Source organism: Sapajus apella, unplaced genomic scaffold (assembly GCF_009761245.1).
Source record: "Sapajus apella isolate SASKATOON/1434 unplaced genomic scaffold, GSC_monkey_1.0 scaffold73, whole genome shotgun sequence".
Taxonomy (NCBI): Eukaryota; Metazoa; Chordata; class Mammalia; order Primates; family Cebidae; genus Sapajus; species Sapajus apella.
Window position 1 is genome coordinate 5,986,096 of NW_022437013.1, and position 9,104 is coordinate 5,995,199.

General features: G+C 37.0%; 1 protein-coding gene across 2 annotated transcripts in view; it reads left to right on the forward strand.

The window, feature by feature from the left end:
- The window catches only part of GUCY2F (guanylate cyclase 2F, retinal), a 106,595-nt gene extending 103,250 nt beyond the window's left edge, over positions 1 to 3,345 (forward strand). For both annotated transcript variants that reach the window (XM_032250865.1, XM_032250866.1), the window contains one exon: positions 1,165 to 3,345. The gene's annotated coding sequence lies outside the window, so the exon portion shown is untranslated. The remainder of the gene's footprint in view (positions 1 to 1,164) is intronic.
- Positions 3,346 to 9,104: the final 5,759 nt, after the last annotated feature.

Here is a 9,104-nt window from a genome sequence, read left to right on the forward strand (position 1 = left end):
AAACACTTCTGTGTTGCTGTTACTTGCCACAACCACCTATTCCAGAATGTTTCCAACTTTCTGTGAATTTATAGGCTGACACTTACTGGGATAGATGCAACTTACAAAAGACATATGATACCTATGAATGCCACTGACCTTCTGCCACCATCATGAGAGAAACTTGAAACATTTAAGAGAGCCCTGTGTGGTCAGATAGGGAGGAAGAATGGGAGCATACAGGGTCACAGCTTTGGTGAAGTGGTTACAGGGGGCTGCCTCTCAAGCAGGGCCCTTCTCTTCACTTGGTAACTCTTATCTTGTGTCCCCAAATATCCACTGCTTCTCAAGCCTGATTTTTGTATCATCTGGTTGCTTTCCATAAAATTTCACCAACTGGGGTTAATTTTGGGCTGACAAGCCCCTCTTTTAATCATAGATGTGCTTTTTTGAGGGTGAGAAGCAATCACCCCTATCATAATGAAGGTGAACTGAGCTAGCTGTTCAGGAGGGCTTGGCAGTTTCATTTTGATTAGTACAAGGAGAAATGGGGAAGTTCACTGTTTTGAGGAATGGAGGGTAACAGTGGAAGGCTTGGGAAAACACAAAAGCAGTGGATCCCTGGGAAACAGGAGAAGGGTGCAAACAAGTATGAAGGTGGAAAACTTAGCTTACATTCCACGTCTTTTAAATATTTTGAGTCTTTATTGGACTCAAAGAACAGAAACAAAGTACATTTTCCTTCTGCTGTCAGGACCCAGGATCCCCACAAGAGCTTTGATATTACTCTGCTCCATGTGTGTTAAATCAGCCTTTGTGGACTGGTCAGAAACCTGACCACCACACATATAGCACTGTTACTACGGAAGAAGGCATTCCAAGTTCCAAATCATCAACTTACAAATGTGTAGATCATGCCTCATTAGTAAGTTGAAGACCACCTGTATATTAACATGCCCTCTCTTTTGTTGAATTTGTAAAACCCTTGTAAATAGCAATGTTTAATTATGCAGACCTGATATGTAATAATGTTTATTTGTTTAACAATCCAGGAAAGTTTAGCAATTTGCAAGCTGTTTATGGAATACAGTAGTGGTGAGGGGTTTGGAATCATTCATATTGAAACCCTGTGAAAGGCCTAGGATATATAAGGTATGCTTACTGTTTTCTCTTTCTCCCTCTCAGGAGCAAAGGGCTCCAAGATTTGAATCTTCTTTTGGTGAGGCAATGGAAAAGCTCACTCCAGTTCAATAAATTGTTCTGCCTGGGCAAGAAATTGTAATTGAGAATGACTACACCTCTGAGGACGACCTAATTCCGGCGTGAGCAGGACGCTGGGAAGTAACTTTCAAAAGTTTTGCTCAGTACCCAGCTATCACCAGCAAGGCCGTATGAATGTAAACTGCAATAGATGTGAACCTGAAGGAAGAGTAGAGAGCCACCTCCAAGTTTAGTCATTCCAAAATAGCAAGCCCAACTCGGATTAAGATGCGAAGCTCTCTATTTTCAAGAAAAAAAGTAGGAGGCACTATGTTTTCTTTTTTATTTCGTTTGAATCTCTAGGAAGTATTTAATGAACATAATTTATAACTCATATACTATGAGATTAGTGCCAGGAAAAAAAATCTTCCAGCAAAGTTACATCTGAATCCCAGTCTACTGTGACCTCAGTTGGCTGGAACGCATAAGGAAGAAGGAAGGAGAAGAGCCTGGTTAATTGTGTTGTTTAGGTAACTGAAGGCTAAGAAGTTTCTTTGTTTTCTTACTGCTTGTTTTTCAAAATCTTTCCAAAACTGTCATGGTCTCTTTTCCTAAGTTAGGCAACATAATTGGATTGTCCTTGCTAGATGAGTATTTCACTGGGACTCACGGTAGTATTCTGAACATGACAGAATAAATGTTAAGAGATATTGTCTGGGCAAAATACATAAAAATCATAGAATTGAGTGATTCCCTTAAAGTTTTGTACTTTCCCTTCCTTTTCCTGCCCACTCTGACTTTCAACCCTCTACCCCTTCTAAAATAAATTCCTTTGAACATTTGTTTTTACTTTATGCTTTTAGTTTTCCAGGTTCCACTTTCAAGGGGTTATTGGCAGTGGCTTGCCACAGTCACGTGGACCAAAGCAATAAGGCTTAAGTCACAGGCATGTTTAAAATAGTTAAGCAAGCTTTTACTCTTATTTATTATATATAAAAAAACCTCTTTATTAAAACAGCTGAATGCAAACATATCAGCCAGTAAAGCAGTTAATTCTTTTTATCAAAACCTTTTTTAAAGAAATAAATGCTTAATGTATAATTTGATACCTTTCTCACGAATATTTAATTTTTCCACTATCAACTCACCCTGAATCTGAGCTTACAGTCAAAAGCTCTTCTCAGCAGTTTTCCTTCAACCTTCAGCCAAAGCCCCTTGGAATACTTATCTTTTAACAGAATCCAACTTCTCCCAGCCTCAGGTGGTCTATTTACTATGCCAAAGCTGTTCAAGAGGATGCAGAAAAGGTTTAAGTTGCCTTTCAACTTCCTTGAGCTGAGTTTCTAATTCCTTTTTCCACACATGTCAGAGAAGGAGATATAAAATATCATACTCTATTTTTATCAAGGTCTCAGTCAAAAGCTGAGCTTTTAAGACCTAACTTCTAGAGAGAGGCAAGACCCTAAGGAAAGTTTCAAAGAAATAGGCCTTCACCTCTTCCAGAGATGATAACACTGTCCTGCAGTATAAATATGGAAGGAGAATTGAAGGCAAGGGAGTGCGAGTGGGGCTACAGCTCCAGAGCCTCCATGAGTTTGTATTCTCCCAAACACAGTTCAGTTCTTTAGTCCTAGGAGCTATAGCTCCACGGTGGGCCTGAAAAATGAACACTGCCTGGCCAAAATCTTTTATTAAGCAACAGAACCCACTGAGAATGATTCCTAACTCCGTATCTGATCCTATCCCCTATTTCCCTCTCTAGTATTTATCTAGTCCAGTATGCCAACGAAGTTTATCTTGTCTAGCTTACTAATTCTGTCTTGTTCATGATCACATCTTCCTTTGCTTGATTTTATCATGAGGCCCTTTGTAAAACCATTCCATCTATCTTTAGATTCTTTTTCATTAAGGCCTTCGGCATTGACCAAAACTAAATTTTCTTCAATTTTTCTTAGTGTTTTAATTATTTGGTCAGAAGAAAAACCATTCCCTACTCTCATGTACTATTTGATTTATTTAGTGAGGTACAACCTGATTCTCACATACAACTGATTATTTCTCTATTTGCCTGTTGCTACTAGCACACTGGCTTGGGTTGGTCATTAAGAGGGAGCAAAAATTTTTTCACAGTTGTTTTCCTGATTATCCTATATTCCTTGTATAAAATAAAATATTTAGAAAACAACTTAAAGTTTTCAAACAAATTTAAATTTGTCTTATCACATCCTTCATATTTGCTTGCTTTCTTGTGATTTATCTTTTAAAAATAGATTATTGGAAAAAGGAAGCAAATGTGAATGAACTGCAAGTTAGGTTTTGCTTATTTGAGATTTTACTGTACTTTGCAACATAACTTAACCAAATGTTCATCCCATGGGGAATTACATAAGTCCTTTTCTTTAGAGTTTTTTCCCCCCTTACAGATCTCAACAGCAATATATGTTCATTGTAGAAAATTTAGAAAAACACAGAAAGGCACACAGGAAGTTAGGACTGTTAAAAATTCCTTCAGATCTTTTATTCTATCTTCCCTATTTGGCTTCACTTCATAGAGTATTGCATATTATTATAGCATCTACCCAGCCAAAGAATACCTGAACTCAGCTTATTTTCAAATTAACCCACTTTGCTTTTATTTTTATTGTTGGCAGTATTGTTCATATTTTTGATGGTAGAGGGTGAACCTGTTTACATTTTGGGCAGCTTTCAGTGATCCAGTTGTTCTTTCTTGCACTTGGCATGGTAAAGAAGAAGGATAGCAGATGGCTATCTACTTCACCAGAGGGCCATAACTTGGTTTACTACATAAAACTACTCTAACGAGAAGTATTGTTGCAAGGAATTTCATTTTTCCTACCTTGTCTTAGACATAGTATAAACAACTTTATTACCAAACAACTCATTTAATCACATTCTTGTCCTTAATCCGACTAGAATCAACTTGCAAGGATTAGGAGGTGGCAAACAGCCAAATAGTAACACTTCATGCACTGGGTGGTCACGTCTATGTGACATCAAATAATTGATTGTAACTTAAACACTCAATTGAATCAAGTAAACATTAATTAGCCAAAAGGCCACAGGGGATTGATCATTTTACTTTAACCTATTTTCCAGCCAAAGCTGGTGGACCTAATCAATGCATTTCCCATCTGACTGGTTAATTATAGCCCATTAAAATAGTGGAGTCTGTGCAATAAAATTCTCTTTTACCTCTTCTGTGGTCCATGCCTTCTTCTCAGCCAGGATAATTGATGAGTAGACCATAGACATGAACACAAGTTATCTTTTATAAGACACTTCATGTCTGTTATTTGTGTGTTTTTGTGTGAATTGCTTTCAAAGAGAGAAGCAGAAGTGACTGTTAATCTATACATTAACTTTGGCTCACTACAAATTAGAGTGGCTCTAGATGCCACTAAAGATTTTTCAAAAGTGACTAATTCCAACCAAATGAATATACACATAGAATCATATAGCTGGCAGGGCCTTTGGAAACTATCAACCTTGTTATAGTATGAAGGAGAATATGAAGATTCTGAGAGGAGAAGTTTTCCTTTTAAAGTTACCATCTAGTTAATATATAAGAAATTGCTTTACCAAGTCAAAAATAAATCTGAATTATTAAGAGAAATCTCTGACCCTTAGGAATACTTCTTAGACATTCTGGAGGTAAGATCCCTAACTGTGTATATACAAGTGTGAGCTTGGCGGGAAAACTCTGGTTTGGGGTGTTTTGAGCTAGGTGGCTTCTGACATCACAATCCTGAAAAAGAGTATAGAAAGAAGGCAGCAGATTCCTTATCACTAAATCAGCTTTACTATGCAGACAGGATCTCATCCATAGCCATATATGTCCCTATCTAAAATGATCTGACCCAAGTGGATGGAGAGTAAACCTCCAATTCTGCCTGGCTCTGTGGATTCATTTGTAGCTTTTAGCACAGAACCCAAGTCCTATGGAACTAAAGTCTCAGAAATACATGAGGAGATGTCTGACTTTGGAGGACACCAAAAATATATTCAATGTGTGCAGTATCCAAATGGTAGCTCCTATATATAGTGAGGGAAGTCAGGGGAGAACCAAACATGCGAACTTTAAAGCAAGATGAGAACTGAATCTGATTACTACTTGTCGACACCACCTTTCTCTTCCAGAGCCAGGAGATTCCCTGAGTTGTGGGCACAGTTGTGTATCTACTGCGTATAGACTAGCCAAAGAAGGACTTTACTTCAGGGGTGATTGAGCTCATCATGGGAAATAGACATAGGTGAACGTCTCATGACCATGGCATCCTGGAATGAGAGATCATAGGAACAGCAATTGTTCAAGTAGCATTGGTAATACGAATGAGCCCTCTTGGGGACTAGCTGATGGAGCTAGTTTGGATTTGCTGTAGTCCAAGCAATAGTGAATCTCTTTCAAAAAGGCACTAGAGGTAGAGGTGACCATTAATCTATATATTCACTTTGGCTCACTATTAGTGGCAGTGTTTTAACTTCATTGGGTCATCTTTGATGTGGTTTAAAAATAAGTCCAGCTTGTTTTGTGGGGCATCCCTTGGTCCAGGAGGAATATAGGGTCAGATTAATGTTTTCTGGATAGTTGTGAGACTGCAGAACCTGCCTCATTGGTCAGATTTGGGTTGACTTAGTCAATGACCCCACACGACAAACATTAATACAAAATATCCCCACTTATGCCTATAATTTGAAAGTATAACACTATTTTAATGGTTTTTAGTGACAGTATTCCAGAAGTATATTGTAAGATGATTATGTTAATCCAGAGAACTAATTCTTTTCCTTCTGTATGCTTATCTTTTCTGTGTTTAACTGTATTTTTCTGGGATCACAGTTCACCTCTTGTAATTTTCCTGCTCCAAAAACTTTAATGTTCCTCTAGTTTTGTAAATTCCTTAGTTGGTTTCCAACCTAGCTTTCTCTACCCTTCTTCTTGCAGTTTATTCTCTAGTCAAAATCTATTATTAGCTCTTTTTCTTGATATTTTCTGATTCCATGCCGTTATTCATGCTGTTTCTTCTACCTAAAATTCCTTCTGTGTCTCCTACCACCTCATGTGTAAATTCTACCCATCCTTAAAAGTCTAGTCAAATATCCCTTCCCACCAAAAGTCTTCCTTGTTCACTATAATTATATGTCTCCATTTCGGAATTCCTACCTATACTTCTTTAAAGGTTATGTAACATTAGCTTATTTTACAGTTGTTTGTATACTTGTCTTCTTGTCCTGACTATATTTAACCTAGATTTTCAAAAATGTTACAAGCTTCTTGAAGGCAGGAACTATGTTTAATTCATCTTTGTACTCTGCACAGTGCTTGATACATATAACAGGCACTCAATAAATAGATGTTAAATAAATAAATGAATATTTCTATGTCTTTCTATGTATCTTTTTTTCTGTGCACTTTCACTCGTTCTTTTTTTATCTAATTTTTTCTTGTGTTCCCATCCATCTCTCTATCTACCATCACCCTCTCTCTCACCACCTGTGGAGAAAGATATATATGTATATATATATGTATATATATATATATGTATATGTATATATATATACACACACACGCACACACACACATACATATATATGTAACTTCATAGGTATTATTTAAAAACAAAGTATATTTTGTATTTCTTGTGTTTATTAGAGGTTAGACACCTTGCTCTTTATCTAAAAGGTGGTAGACTGTTTTTATATTTTCTTCATAAAATACTAAAGAGCTAAATTAAATCACATTTTTAGTATGTCATAGTTGGTTAACATTTTTTTTCTTGAGGACCACTAACCTTTGATAGTGAAAACATTCCTCATTTGTGCATTGAAAAGAATCTAGTTATTGTTTACTATGGTTTTTATTTGTGTCATTGAGGGTAGTCAATTTTATGAATTGTAATACTTAGCTAAAAGAAATGGACACTAAGAGACAAAGGAGGGACATGAATGATAGCTCTCTTAATAGATATGAAGGGATACCATGGAGAACAGGATTTTATTTGGTTTTAGGCTGCTTCGGAAGATAGAATCTGGATCAAATGATGGACACTGGGGACATAAAATCAACATAAGGCAGAACTTTCTAGTAGTCAGAGCTATCTGAAAATGAATGTTAGAGCCTCAGAGAGAGTGAGTTCTCTGTCATTAGGGATATTCAAACAGAAATTAAATGATCATGTAATGAGAAGTGAGTAGATGATATTTTGAGCATTGTATGGGAGTTGGGATAAATGATATTTCAAGTTGCATTCCCACTGTGAGAGTTTCTGGTTCTATGATTCCTTGACACACCTTCCTAAAACAGATGTAAGTGGTTTTCAAGTGTTAAGAAAACATGAAAACAGATCAATTCACACCCCAAACTAGAAAAAGTTATAAGAAACATAACTAGAAGCTTCAGACAGCTCCATGATAAATCACTGTATTTGCCCACTAAATCTCACTCTTTCTTGGCAGTTAAAGCAAAAAGGGAAGAAAACAACAAAATTGAGTTGCATGGTTCTCTAACAAGTAAAAACAAAACAAAACAAAACAAAAGTGCCTTTGAGTTCATCTGCCTAGAGAGATTTCTTTTTCCTGCCACTGAATTCCAGGGGGAATTTATCATGTGAATCCTGTATAATAGATATTTTTATTATAATGGATAATGTGGTTTTATAAAAAACATAGACACAATCTTCAAATAGAAATATTTTTTCTTCACCTTCAAAAATAAACAAAAGGCTGTAAAATGTCAAAATCTTAAGCCCTTAAGGGTCTTTCCCCCACCCCAGAAAGCTAAGGTATTATGGCTCTGGTAAGTTGTTTTCTGTTGACCTGGCTTAATATAGGGACCTGGCACTGAGAACCTACAAGGATAGACAGTTAACATGACCCTTATCAGCCCTCTCAGACCACAGAAAATTTATTGTTGAATCCCTGAGGGTTGCCTCAAGGAGAATGTGTGTTCTCTGCCAATTACTTGCTGGCAAAGAACAATAGAAATATGCATCCTGGTCCCACCTACCTTGTAGGGATGCCATGAGGATGGAAGAAGAGAAAATCGATGTCAACACATTGGGGAAAGTTACAATTTCTAACCAAATGTCAGGGATGAAGGATAGTGCTATTGCCAGCAGACTGCATCTCACCAGGGCTCAAACCTCAGGGAGGGCTTCGGTGGTTAGCTGTTGGGAAAAGCCAATTTGCCAGATCTGCTATGAAGTGTCGTTGCATATCTACAGGGGCAAGGCACTCAACTTCAGAGAGAGATGAATTTATGAAATTAATAAAAGTTTTATGGAGTCAGGACCCTTCTTGACAAGTGTCAGAGTAGTGCCTTGATCAAAGACATAGGCTAGCAACCAAAAGTAATTTTAAAACAATTCAAAATTTTGCATTAAGCAAAAGCCATGAAGAACTCATTAAAATCCCCTTTATCTTTTTTTTTTTTTTTTTTCATCATACACCAAGGGTTTCTAGTGCCTCTCTCTTCAATTCATCACCACCCTTCAACTTTTTCTGTACCTTCAGGTTGAACAATTGCTTTTCTCAATACTCCCTTCTCTCTGAGCACTTTATTATGCATATTGGCTTAGATTGTAGCTTAAATCTTTCACCCCTGCCTCTCATGTGTTCTTGTTCTCTCTTCTTGATTCTGTATCCAAGAGGTCAAGAATCAATTTTGCCCACGATAGGAGGGAGTGGTTGGAATTGTTGAGAATCTGAAGAAACAAAAGCAAACCTCTCCTTGATGCATTGGGGCAGGGAAAAGCTGTAAACATATACACACTTGTAACTTTCATCCCAGCACACTGTGACATAGAAGTTTAGTTTGTTCTTTAGACTTTAAAAGAATTATCAGAATCACTCAATTTCAAGCCCGTTTTGTTATTAACACAATTTCTTTTCTTTTTTACTCCAACTTA